General features: G+C 45.6%; 1 non-coding gene across 1 annotated transcript; it reads right to left on the bottom strand.

Moving 5' to 3' along the window:
• Positions 1–10,217: 10,217 nt before the first annotated feature.
• On the bottom strand, positions 10,218–10,290 carry TRNAF-GAA. The gene has a single exon. It is a non-coding gene; the product is annotated as a tRNA-Phe (tRNA).
• Positions 10,291–14,333: the final 4,043 nt, after the last annotated feature.

Raw genomic sequence — 14,333 nt, forward strand, 5'->3', positions numbered from 1 at the left:
CCCTCCTCTCGCCACCGTCCAGGTCCCTTTGACACCGGGGCCCCCACGTTGATCAATCAGCGCATGTCAGACCTCGATAATCATCGTGCCCTGAGCCCCTGCACAGCGCTGCTCCAGCCCGCAGCTCTCCCCCACAGATACTCACAGCTCTCCCAGTGCTCTTCAGCTCTGCTTTTCCTAGTGATTTCTGCCTCTTTCTCTTAAAGCTTCCACTCCTGATTTGCTGCTGCTGTCCTTCTCCCCCATCCTCGGGATACCTCTATCCACCTTACCCACCAAGAGGGCTGGCAGGGATCGGTCTGCATGCATCCACCTTGACCGTACAGCACCAGAGCTGTATCTCGCTGCTGCTGAGGTGCAGGAGCCTGCACTGGAAGCCAGCTAAGCATAAAGGAAATCCTCAGCAAGAGCTTTAAACCTTTTCCTCCAGAATAAAATGAACAAAAAATCCCCAAACAAAACAAAACCAGAACAACTAAATCAAGGTGAAGAGGAAAAAATCTCTGCACTGTCACTGTTGTCACTGTAGGAGCATGACTGGGTCTGTTAGTATACCTGGGAATGTTCCCACTGAAGCTACGGAATGCAGTTACTGACACATGGTGCTTGCTCAGTTGTTTCATGAGGTCAGACAGAAGACTCTGGACCTCTGATTTGCAGTCACTGTGAATCACTGCTGCAGTGTCTGTACTGCTGCCCTGATGAAAAGGTGATGGAGTGAGGCATGAATATTCCCAGCATTGCCTTCTCTGTTTTGCTGATCGTTTTTCTGGTAGTTTGCACTGTCATGGAATGTTTTTGCTATTGCTTTCTTTTTCACAGGATCACTGAATCACAGAATTGTTTGATTTGGAAGGGACCTTAAAGATCATCTCGTTCCGACTTCCCCACCATTGTCAGGGAGACCTTCCACTAGACAAGGCTGGTCAAACCTACTGTGATATATAAGCTAATTGAACTGCATGTCTCTGTCCTTTGCTCTGACAATAGCTAGCTTGAGGGCAAAGCAATTCTTTTACTCATGCCTCAGTTTCCCCCACCAGCAAATTGGGCAAAATACTCCAGAGTCCTTTGGAAAGGACTTTGAGATCTGGCAGAGTGAGCTAGCCATGATGGAGGCAGAGGCAGCCAACACACACAGGCACTAAAAGACATTGCCAGCCCTAAAGCTTAATTTGCTAAGTTACATGGCAGCTACAAGACAAGGAAAAGAAAGGAGTATTATTTGCATGCCATGGGAGCAATAATCCTGCGATTACTACTCCAGGCATAAAGACATTAAGGCTTGGTTTGTGCTGCAGTGCAGAGCTCTTAGAGGTGTAGCAGCACTGTGCCAGGAACAGGCAGCTTGTGTGCAGCTGAACAGATAACACATGCTCTTGTGTACTTGTGTAGAGTCCAGACTGTGATGAAGACCACCCATGCTTGCATTAAGAGATGCACCCTGCAGTGCTTGCACCAGTGGGTGAGAGGAGCTGCCATCCAGCTCCTCTGACAGCAGGTTAGGTCTGCACATGTTCATCCCTGCCCTTTCTCATCCCATTTGAGCTGGTAAAGCTGGCCTCTAACATCTTGGCAGCTGAAATATGAATCATACTTTAAGGCAACAACTATTCCCATTGTCTTTAGAGGGAGCCTGGGATAACCCAGGTCTTTACTGCTGAGCAGCTGAAGTTCTGCCGCACAGAGCCTCAGGGAGCAGTCCACAACCTTGGAGCTAACCCTTCACCAGCCACACTGGATTCCATCTGTTCCCAACAGCTCAGCTTTTCCAAACACTGAGCTTAGAGCTACAGATCCATCCCTGCCTGTCTTTTACAGTGGGAGCTGCTTGGATTTTGAAAGGCAAAGGGTTCTAAATCACTTGGTGAACATGTTGTTGCACATGACTTATGCAGTGTTGGTCTTTAGATGGCAGATATGAGGATGGGGGAAGTTCTTCCATTCAGGTCACCCAACAAGACCATGGAAAATGATGAGTTAGGATTTCTTGAAGCTTGCTCATGTGTCATGCACAAAATAAAAAGGAAAAAAGACAACAATTCCTCTTCCAAATGCAACAACTGGCCAGGACCACACTCTGAACACTCTGAACTCTAAAACTGGAGAATACTTCTTGGATCCAACTCAGTTCCTCAGAGGTACTAAAGTAAATAGTCAAAATAACTTTGAAGGGTCTTGGCTTTAGTACCTATGGCTGATTAACTAATTGTAATTCAGATTGTTAGTCGGGCTGTTAACTATTTGGGCTGTTAATTTTGGGGCAATGGGCTTTCCTTTATTTTCAGTGTGAACAGCAAAGCCTCATTTTATCTGTGACTGCAGGGTGTTAGTGGAGGAAAAGGAGAGAACATGAAGCATTGCTCCTTACAAGTGGAAGCAGGCTATTTAAACATGCAAACTGTGTTCAGAAAAAGCCCAGAGAAAGAGGGTTATGAAGCTCCTGCTGTTGCTTATGAGATAGGGAGATTTTCATGTCCCTGCCCAGAGAAGGATTCAGTCTGGGTAAGAGGGAATATTCTTCTGTCAGCCTTTGGGAGGACACAGGAGGTAGCAGATTGAGGAGGGTTTATTCATCCATGCGGAAGTGGGGGTAGATTTCAGTTTGGTTCCCAACAAGCATCTGCAGCACATTAAACATCCTCAGCAAAGCTCTGCAATTTCAGGACAGAAGGTAACATAAAAAAGTACAAGAATCCAGTACAGGAGTGATTTTAACAACTAGATGGTATGTGAGGCTTTAAACTACACGTAGATCATCTTTTTAAGCTACTTGACTTGTGCCGCATGAGTTGGAAACTTCTTTTTTGCTTCAGTCTGCAGAAATTCCACTATGTCTCATAATCCCTCATTACAAGCAATTGGAAATATCTAGAAGAAAGACTGCCACGTTGAGTTTTTTCATGGATAAAACCCCCAAATCTGGGAATGCTGCCAGTCTCAGGCAAGTGGCAAATAGAAGAGACCTGTCATGGTTAGAAGACCATGACCTGGTCATGGTCAGAAGATGCTGGACAGGTGTCTCATCCCCCAGGAACTTCGGTGGAGTTGATTCCAGGCTCCCATTTCTTTCACTCTGACATGGGGAAACTCCTCGAGTCATTTTGAGTCAGTGTCTCTGCCTCCGATATTTTCCTGCCAGCCTGGTTACGTGGGTGATTCTCTGCTCTAGTTTCCAAGCAGAAGTTCTCACAAATTGATGCAGGAGGCTTTGGCACCTCCGCAGGGGGAAAGAGAGAGCAGGAGAGAGGGAGAAGTATATGGAGGAGGAGGAGAAATGAAACGGGCTTTTGAAACCCATAAAGTTAGTATAGAAAACGGCAGCAGCTTTTCTTTACTCAGGACTTAGTGAGAGGCAGCACAGTTTCCTGCTTGTTTTAAAGCCACCCCATTAAAGATCTTGCTGGGTGGCCACAGATGTTCTGGATTGCCTGTTGCCTGAGGGAAGTTCATTTTACAGCTACGGCACCAACCTGAAAACTTGTAAAAGCAGAGTTCAGGCTCTACCTTGGCTACAGATTGGCCATGCAGCACACTCACTAGTGTTGGAGCCAATAGTAGTAGTAGTAATAAGAATAAATATGCAAAGAAAACCATAACTAGAAGGCCTGCAAAGTCAATGAGGATGCACAGGTTTTCAGCCCAAGGATTTTTAGGCCTTAAGTTCTCAGATCATCACTTCCAGCTTTAAACATTTAGCTGAAGTTTAAGAGCTCCTTCCCACCACTCCCACCACCCTCCCAGCCTTTCGATATAGTTAGAGGAGTAAGAGTCAGCTCCTTTGCTATTTCAGTGCTTCCCTATGGAAAGACCTGATAGTTGAGGGTTTGGAATGTCGGTTCCTTTCCTCACTAAATAGTTTAGTACCTTTCAGCTGCCTAATACTTTGGAGCTAATTCATGGTACTTGCACACACCCTCAGCCCCACCATGTGTTCAGGTAACACAAGTTACCTTGGTTTGTTACAGACTGCAATTCATAGGCATGAAGCTCTTGCAACTCAGCTCATGTGTCTGGGTGCTTGGTTTGTAAACTTTGTATATCTGTATCTGTATATACACAACCTTTTGGGAAGGGTCTTGGCACCTAGGAAATATAAGCCCTGACACTGATAGCTTGCTGCAATAGAAAACACTCTGAGAACAAGTTTCTAAAACCAGGCTTTCAGCTCTCTCAATCCTGGTCATCACCAGCCATTGAGTCTGCAACAGGATAAAGAGCACGTTTGTTTCTAGCTCAGGACCAAGTCCTTACCAAATCCCTTGTGGTCACCCACCAAGATGAAAGAGTTTTTCTTTTCTCAAGCCTTCTCAGTTGTGGCTGGCTGAGAAGTGGTAATGCAGAAAATCTTTTCCCTGCCAGCCCTGTAAAGGTTCCTGCGTTGGTGCATGAGAGGGTAAACAGTGACACAGCACAGGAAGGCAGCTGGAGCCTGGAGCTGCATGCTAGGACCTTCCCAAAGATGTCTTTCTAGGGGAGCAGGACCCAACCTCAGGAGATTGTACCTTTAATACATGATTTATCAGCTTGTGCTGATGAGGAATTCAAATGACTCCTGTGGGAATCAGGTGCCGGCATCCCTGGTGCCGCCTGTGAGAGCCTGGCTATGAGTGGTAGTATGGGAAGTGAGCCATGACTTCCACAGGTGGGACAATCATGTCCTCTTGGAGGAGATTGAACATAAATGAAGCAAAACAAAGAAAATAGACAAGAGGTGTCTCATTAAAGGCATCACCAGCAGAGAGAAAGAAATCATTATCCCACCGTACTCAATGCTTGTCAGGCCACTTTGGGAATACTGTGTTCAGTTTTGGTCCCTGCTCTACAAAAAAGATGTGGACAGGCTGGAGAGGGTCCAGAGAAGGGCCACAAAGATGATCCAAGGACTGGGAAAACATATGAGGAAAGGCTGAGGGAGCTGGGCTTGGTCAGCCTTGAGAAGAGAAGGCTCGGGGGAGACTTTATCAGCATATTCCACTCTTTAAAGGGTGGCTACAAAGAAGATGGAGACTCCCTTTTTACAAGAAGTCATGTGGAAAAGCCCATAGTGATGGGCACAAGTCACTCCTGGGGAGATTCTGGTTGGACACAAGAGGAAATATTTTTCCCAATGAGAACAATCAGCCGTTGGAATAATCTCCCCAGGAAAGTGGTGACTCTCCAACACTGGACACTTAAGATTTGGCTGCACAAGGTGCTGGGACATCTAGTCTAGTCATGCCTTGCCTAGAAAGGTTGAACCAGATGATCCCTGAGGTCCCTTCCAACCTGGTATTCTCTGATTCTATGATGTCAGGAGAAGGAGGCAAAGCATCATCTCAACACCTGCAAATATACCTGTAGCCATCTGCAGCATTAATCCTCCAGCAGTGCTGGGAGATCTGCCCCATTCCAGGGTTAGCAGCTGTCTAGATAAATAGTTAGATGACAGTCTCACCATAACAAAGTCAAGCTGTGGTTGTGAATATGGAAGAGAGATTTCCTAAGGTATATTCAATAGATTCATTAGTCTAAATGAGCTAAACTTTGGTAAGGATGTTAACACAGCACTTCGACCTCCCCTTGTCCCCATCTTCCTCCCATCTTGCATATTCCCGGATCATGTTCAGTCCAGAAAGTCCGTCTCAAAATGCAGCCATGGTATTTGACAGGATCCCCCGTTCTCCTCTCACCTCCTCCAGGGACAGCTTGCTTTCCCCTCCAGATGAACTTTTCCCTCGCTGCTGCTCAGGCTGTCTCCCTCTCTCAAGTGGGTGTGCTCAGCCTGGAGCTGATGGTCCCCCTCCCAAGCTGAGGAGGTGGACAGCACTGACAGTGAGCAAGTCACTGTTCTTTCTATGTGTTACTAGTTATTCCTGTTCCCTGCTAGAGGGTTTCTGCTGTCATTCCCAGGGCCAAGACATCCCTTTCATGTCCACCTCCTTCATGGCAACCACTTTTGCCTGTCTATTTTCATACTGTGGGGGACAGGAGAAGAACAGTTGGGAAGGGGTGGAAGACAACCCAATGCAGAGTTGAACAAAAGATGAAAAACATCAGATTACTGGGGTTTTTTTTCCTCTATGCTGTCTTTTCATGAAACTGCTTGCATTTAATGACATTTTCCAAAGCAGATTAGCTGCATTTACACACAGCCTGTCAAGTGAGCATGCATGTAACTGGGATTCAAGGCTGCATCAAAAGGAGTGTGACCAGCAGGTCAAAGAAGGTGATTCTACCCCTCTAATCCACTCTCATGAGACCAAATCTGGAGTAATGCATTCAGTTCTGGGGCCCCCACATAAGAGGGACATGGAGGTGTTGGAGCGAGTCCAGAGGAAGCTGCTTTCTGGAGATGCCAGAGGGCTGGAGCAGCTCTGCTCTGGAGCCAGGCTGAGAGAGCTGGGCTGACTCAGCCTGGAGAAGAGAAGGCTCCTGAAGGGGAGACATTAGAGCAGCTCCAGTGCCTAAAGGGGCTACAGGAGACCTGGAGAGGGGCTTTGGGCAAGGGATGTAGGGACAGGACAAGGGGAACGGCTTTAACTGCCAGAGGGAAGACTGAGATGAGCTCTTGGGCAGAAGTTCTTCCCTGTGAGGGTGCTGAGGTGCTGGCACAGGGTGCCCAGAGAAGCTGTGGCTGCCCCATCCCTGGCAGTGTTCAAGGCCAGGTTGGACACAGGGGCTTGGAGCAACCTGCTCTAGTGGAAGGTGTCCCTGCCCGTGGCAGGGGTTGGAGCTGGAGCAGCTTTAAGGTCCTTTCCAATCCAAATCATTCCATGATTCTGTGAAAAGTGTGTCACTATGAGAACCTTAAACCAATTCAACTTGCTGGAGATTCATTTGGGGGCATCTTTATCTTGTGCCTGCTTCCATGGGATGACCACTTCTCTTGCCAAAATGAGAAAAGGCACCAGAAGTATCTGCATCCAGTAACAGACCTCATCAACCAACAATTATCAAAATGATCAAGAAAGAGTTTTAACTGTTTTAGGCAAAATCTTTGTGAGCAGACACATTGGTGTTATTAAACATGATTGCACTAAGACAACAGGCAGCTGAAAATGTCTCAGCACCTCTGGTTTTGGCAGGTGGGATAACCAAAGGAAAGGTGGTTCTATAGTTCCTTATATCAGAGATTTTCTCAAACCACCCTCCGCTGATTGACCCAGGGTCTGGTGGACCCGTGTCCATTTCATGTCACTGTCTACCATGGTCATGGGCTGATGTCAGCCAGAGTCAGGCATGATAATGTCTTCTAAGTGAGATCAAGAATTCATAGACACTAGCACCCTATGTCCGTCTTACCTTCCCATATTTTCTATGTCTGCTGTTGCTCTCCAGATCTTTCATCTTTGCCAAGGAGGGATGATGACATGGCAGTTTTCGTAACACTAATTAGTCTATGGAAGCTGGTACAGATGGATGCTTAAGGGTAAGCAAGCAGTATCCAAGGAGTTTGGGGCTGCAATCTCAAAAGCAAAGAGGAATACAACAACTCCAAAAGTAGGTTAAAACCTAGGTGGTCCCTGGTTGCTGTGGCTTATACAAGACCTCAGCTTTTCTTTAAGAAAGATGATTAAGAAAATTACTTGGGGAAGGACAATAGAGAAGGCTTTAACTCATCATGCTCTCATCATCCACTTTGTTATGTGTATTAAAATCCGAGTACCTCAGTGTAATCAAATACTGCGGCAACAGAGAGTTGTGCAGCAAAATGAGATATAGGGATGGGAAGGTGGTTCTCAGCCACCACATGTGCTAAAACCCCTTTCCTAGACAACCCCCTACTAGACTTTTCTGGTAACAAGGACATGAAAGAGCTTGCTGAGAGATGCTGTGTATTGATTGGTAGAAACCTTTGAATTTACAGCTAACACATAGCCTGGATCAGTTTAAACTCATTACTTATAATGCTGCCTTCTAGCTCAACCACATGTTCTTCATCCTTGGTGTTTATCTCTTCCAGATACACAGACAACATTCAATCTAGCCTTTGCCGTGACAGGTTGTGTTCCAACATTTCCTTATCTCCATCTATGTGACAGACTGCCTTTCCAAATGAATCCAAAGTTGCTCTTGGCCATTTAAAATGATCTCTATCAATGGTGACCTAGGCTTCTGTAGTCTCATACATCACCTCCAGTCCATCATCCTCTTTCCTCCACTGTTTCCTCCACTGTTTCCTCATTATTTAAGTCATCTTTCACTGTTTTTCTCAGATGAGCTGTTCTCTTCTTTCTTAATGCTTCCCCCTCCCCATTTCCGATCCAGTTTGAGGTAAATTCACCTGAAAGTGATAGAAGTTCTGAAGGAACAGCCTCTCCTGAGGACGGCTGTGACGCTGATGCCAGCATTGTGAAGGCTGTGTTTTCCTGGATAAAACTGTTCATCGGTTTTGCAAATAAAAGGAATTAGAAGAGAAAAAGAGGACTTGAAAGGTGTGTGAGTAATACAGCATCATCTGCAGGGACACATGCAGGGATAACACATGAAAACAAGCTGAGAACACAGAGTACTTTCACCTGCAAGTTAGCTTGCAGCACGCTTGGGGAAGGTAAAGGATGGCATGTGTCACTGCTATGGCTAGGGCAACTGAGGCACAGCAATGCAGCTTGCATAGGGCATTCAGCTGGTTTGATGGGCAGCCTAAGCTAAGGCTGTTTATGCTTTTTTATGAGTTGAGGGTCTCTGAATGATGCAATAAAGTTTAATGTAATTGCATAATAGGAAGATTGGGATTGTAGTGATAAGACAAGCAGGAATGAGTTTAAACTGAAACAGAGGAAGTTCAGGTTGGATATAAGGAAGAAGTTCTTTACTGTAAGGGTGCTGAGGCGCTGGCACAGGGTGCCCAAAGAAGTGGTAAATGCTCCATCCGTGGCAGTGATCAAGGCCAGGTTGGGCAGAGTCTTGGGTGACATGGTCTAGTGTGAGGTGACCCTGCCCATGGCAGGGGGTTGGAACTGGATGATCTTAAGGTCCTTTCCAATCTAAACCATTCCATGATTCTATGATTCCATGGACTCCATCAATTACCTGGTGAAAGGACCCAGAGCAATTGGTTGTTCCAGCACATTTAGACCATGATATTCTCAACTTGGCTTTTCCTCACGTCACTGCTTCTACCCTCATTTACAGCCAACATCCCACTGAAATCTCTTCCCCTTCTTGCAGGCAAATATGACCTTGCATTGGCTCTAGCTCTTCTATGGGTTGCCCTTGAGTCCACTCCAGGGCCACCTGACAACATCTGACCATCAAAAGCACCCTGCAACCCAAGGACGCTGTCACAGCAAAGCGATCTCTGTTAGCACAGAGCTGGCATCCTTTCCACCCGCTGACATTCCCACCTCCAAAGAAAGCTGCAGCTCAGCGAGGGGAACAAACATACCATAGAAGGGAAGCGATCCCTGCCAAGCACTGCAGAAATGGGACACAGATGGTGTCTTAAATGAGAACGGAAGTTTATTTGGGGGCTCTGCTCGTGACGTAAAGTTGCAGATCTTGCAGCAGATGACAGACACTGGGATTTCAGAGCGGGTGAGGAGGAGAATTTGAAGCATAGACTGCTTGTCCATAAAGTTATTAGCTTCTCTGTGGGGGAAAAAATGGTGTAAAGAGAAAAGGTTGAACCCAATAAATGGGCCTGTAAGAACAGGAATATATAAACCTGCTTTTATTTATATGTTGTTCTGGTGACATGGTCTAGAGTGAGGCATCCCTGCCCATGGCAGGGGGTTGGAATTGGATGATCTTGAAGTCCTTTCCAGCCCAAACTATTCTATGATTCTATGATTCTGATACACAAATCTTCATCCCAGATGCTTGTCAGCCCAGATGGTTGTGCTGATTGGCCAGATGGCCACTGCTAATGGAAGTATATGAGGATGACATTAGCTTTGCTTTTCCCTGCTCTAGGCATATACTTTTATCTTTGTCTTCTATACACAAACTGGTTGGAAGGGTCCTACCATTTGGTTCAACCCCCTGCAGCAGCAAGACCACCTAGAGCCTATTGTCCAGCACCCCATCCAGGCAGCTCTTGAATGTTTCTAAGAATTAAGACTCCCCAACCTGTCCGGGCAACCAGATCCCAGGCCTCTCATCCTCTCCTCATAGCAGGGATGTTCCAGTCCTTTCATTAAATTCCTGGGCATTTTCTGGACTCTCTCCAGTAGCTCCATGTCTTTCTTTTACTGGAAAGCCCAGCACTAAGTGCAAAAACTCCAGGAAAACACTGCTGAAGCCTGGGATTGAACCAGGGACCTTTAGATCTTCAGTCTAACGCTCTCCCAGCTGAGCTACTTCAGCCCTGCTGAGGCAGTGATTTTCACACTACCTGTTGGAATATAACTACCTTTCAGCCTGTTTGGACAAGCTTATTTGACATCAGCTGTGAGTCAGGTAAGTGGTTTCAGGGAACAGGCTGGACTCAAAAGCAATGGTCCAAGGCAACCAACACAGCCTCCCTGTCAATGTACAAGACCTCTGTATATGTGTATGACTTTATTAATAATAAGAATGGAGGACGTAAAGAAGTGGATCAGGGAAACAGAACAAGTATTACTTTGGGATTGGAGAAGGGCTCTGTCACTCACAAATCACTGCAAGGAAAATTAGGAGATGGAGCTGAGTCTATATATATACAAAGCTACTGATGAGGAAGCTGAATGTGAAGTGACAAGGGTGATGGAGGATGAAGACGAATTGATTGTATGGAGGACTCAAGAGATGACTGTGAATGGGAAGAGAGTAAAAGGGGCAATCTAGCATAAAATGCTCTCTCTGTGCTTCTGCTGTTGAAGACAGCATCTTGTCTCATTCCTCAGACCTCTCTTTTTAGCGCTGTTCAGGGTTTCATACTAGGATACCAATTGTGTTTATTAATGTGGTTCTTTTCCATAGGGTTAGACTCATCTGGAATGCCACAGCTATTCCCTGGTTCATGGCACATGCTACTTATTGCAGAGTAGTGATCAGAACTGAGTGGAGCACAGAATTGTTTGTTTGCACCCCTGTCAATAAACCAAATAACATCAGAAAGAATGTGCTGGTTGTGTTTCCAAACAAGTTTGACGTATCTAAAATACAAAAACCCCTTTTCTGCAGGGAGAGGTTTGGGTGTGCTGGTAAGAAATGAGTGGGGCTCCTTGCTGTACCTACAGACCAAGGTCCACGTCATAAACCAAACCTAAACTCTGGTGTTAAACAGCAACTTTGACCAGAAGACCAGCCAAGAGCATTAGCATAGAACAGACATTTCTAATATCTTTCCACAGAGCCCACTGAAGGATCTGGAGTTATTCATGGGGCCTGGCTAATCCTTTCACATCAATCTGTCTCTCTCCAGCTAGGGAATGGGAGTCAGGCATATTCCTGCAGTGATATGTGAGATTCTTGCCCAGCCCTCCAACTTCTGCAAATAATTCGCTACCAGGAATGACAATCTACCATCTTCCACCAGCTCCAAATTCACATCTCACCAAAATATATACGGGAGATGCACAGTAAGTTTTCCATGTCTGCTAAAAAAATCAGTAGTGAAAGGTGTCAAAAATACATTCAATCTGGGTTTGAACGTTCAGCTTGACAGCAGCAGATATTTCCTTACAGAGATTTATTAGATAACAGTTCCTGGTATTTAGGGCTCTCAAACTAGGTTATGGAACCTCTTGCAATATCCAGACATCAAGATTATACCCTAAGTGGGGTCTACTTTCTGCAAAACCACTACAGCTTCTGGATCCCAATGGTAATCCTACCCATGACCACTGGAGAGCTGATCACACACATGTGCCTGAGGGTCTCAACATCTCTGTGCTTATGAGGGGGGAACCTTTTTGCACAGTTGAGCACTGCTACAGGGTGTCTGCTTCTTGTCTATTTACACTTATAAACTGTCTCCTATATGTGACCTAGAAACATGCTAGATCCAGTCCTTGAAAGCTCCTGTGGTGCTGAGAATAGGTGCACATAACAAATCCAGGGCATTGCTAAAGATGATGACCACAAGACTATCCAACCCCAAAACAGACTCCCCTGTTGCATTCCATGTCTAGTAGAGATGCTGATTTGAGAGGAACCTAGGATATTGCTCACAGATTTTGAGCCACGGAAGATTGAATAGCTTTCAGCCCTGAAGTGGAAATGAATAATCCATGTTATCTATCCTATTGACTCTCTCACCTCCACCTAGACCTCAAGATCCATAAGAAGAAGGTAGTTGGTGATTGGCCCCAGTAAGTCTTTCCAATTATCCATGGAAGAGGATGAAGAAGAAATCTCCCCCTGCAGAATGACCCACAAACTATGGCTGCACGCTCAGAGCACGTCTGGTTATATTTATCCACAGAAGATGCCTACAGGAGCAATTTCTTGAGCTCAGTGACTAAGGATCCTACAAACACAGCTTGGATTAGCCTGCAGAAACAGAAAGCTCTTTCTGGTATATTTTTCCTCATTTGAATGTTGAAGGCAGTGAGAAAAAGGCTTGCATAGCCAGATGATTTATTGGACTATTATTTTAGGGGTCCATCCTAAGCGTTTACTTGTATGTAAAGCTTCTTTTTGAAGGGTTACTAATGTCTGGACTGTGGACTTGCTCCAGGTTTATTTTTTCTTTAAAGACTCTGTCTATTTGGAAACACAAGTGCCTCTGATTCTGTTGAAAGAACACTGTTTTGCTCTTCCCTGAAGAGCTGGGAGTTATTTGTCATTACCAGAACTGTTGATAATAACCAGATTCTTAGAAGGCCACATGGGGGTGTCAGTCTAATAGGTAAAAAAGACCTGCTGAGTGCTGGCTTTTTACCTGCAAAACTCAGAAGTTTGGAAAAGGTTCCTTGGCTGGGATTCATCTCACCTGAGTTCCCAAAGGCCAACAAGGCAAGTCTTAAACCAGACCTAACTACTAGACAGAGCCCACAGAAATCTGGAACACTGATGTTGAGTTTCCAAATTGAATCTCCTATCAAAATCCAACCAAACAGAACCAAATCAAACCAAAGCAAAGCCCAAACATCTGAAGGGGGCCTATAAGGATCTTGGGGAGAGACTCTTCATTAGGGACTGTAATGGTAGGACAAGGGGTAATGGGTTCAAACTTAAACAGGGGAAGTTTTAGATTAGATATAAGGAAGAAGTTCTTTACAGTGAGGGTTGTGGGGCACTGGAATGCATTGCCCAGGGAAGTTGTGAATGCTCCATCGCTGGCAGTGTTCAAGGCCAGGTTGGACAGAGCCTTGGGCAACATGGTTTAGTGTGAGGTGTCCCTGCTCATGGCAGGGAGGTTGGAACTATATGATCCTAAGGTGCTTTCCAACCCAAACCATTCTATGATTCTATGATTAACTCTGGAGGTCTCTGTATAGCACCTTAGATGTTATCAAAACGTAAGTCTGGCAACCTGAGCATCCTTTTTCTAGCAGAAATTCATATATCCATCGAAGCCAGCATTGTTGAGGGTTACACCTCAGCCCTCTGCAGCCACAGAAGAAAATATATTACCCAGTGACAAGAAGAAAAAGAATTTCCATTACTGATTTCAGCTGAAGCATTGGTTTTCCCTGGAAATCACCCTTGTGTGTGCACTGTCTGCTGCACTGTGTAATATGAGGGTCACTGAGAGGGTGGTGGTGTCCCTCTCATGAGCATTTTGGTTTGCCAGAAAACCACAGTCTGCATGAGCTGCCCTGGAGCATTCTGTGTGGCTCAGGGACCAGCTCAACAGCTTGTGTACAGTTTTAATGAAGTCATAACACTCTTCCACCTGAAGAAGCCAGGTTATGGAGTCACTCCGTGGGGTTTTCCAGAATCTTTGTTATCCCCTTTGCAAAGACAGGGTCCTGACAAAAGGTTTTCTCCAAATGATATTAGGACTGTCAGCCCATGTCACTGGGTCTGCACAAACACCATTCATCTTTCAAGTCACCCTGAGCTTTTGGGGTAGAGGAGGTCTGTGAACTGGGATTTAGGTCTATCTGGCATAAGGGACTCAGAACAGAGGAGAGAAGAAGAAAGAGCAGAGAAAGCTGTCTCAATGCCAGTGGTGCCATCTAATGGGAAAATTCCCAGGGAATTAATTTCTCGGAAGTCAGGTCCTTAACGGGAATGTTGCTAGGTGACGTAGAGATGGAAATCGGGAGCTCTGATGTAAGTCTCTCTTTTCTGCTTGCTTTACGACCAACCCTCCGTCAGCCTATTCCCTTTTCCCCAGTCGCATATGAGACCGCCCCAGAAAATACATTCTGCTTCCTGCTTAAATCCACTCTCAGCAATCCCTGGAGCTACTGAAGCAGTTTTCTTTTACCTCCTTAATGCTCAGAGTGTGTCTGGAGAGGAAATTATCCCAGATT

Source organism: Nestor notabilis, unplaced genomic scaffold, assembly GCF_000696875.1.
Source record: "Nestor notabilis isolate BGI_N333 unplaced genomic scaffold, ASM69687v1 scaffold14085, whole genome shotgun sequence".
NCBI lineage: Eukaryota > Metazoa > Chordata > Aves > Psittaciformes > Psittacidae > Nestor > Nestor notabilis.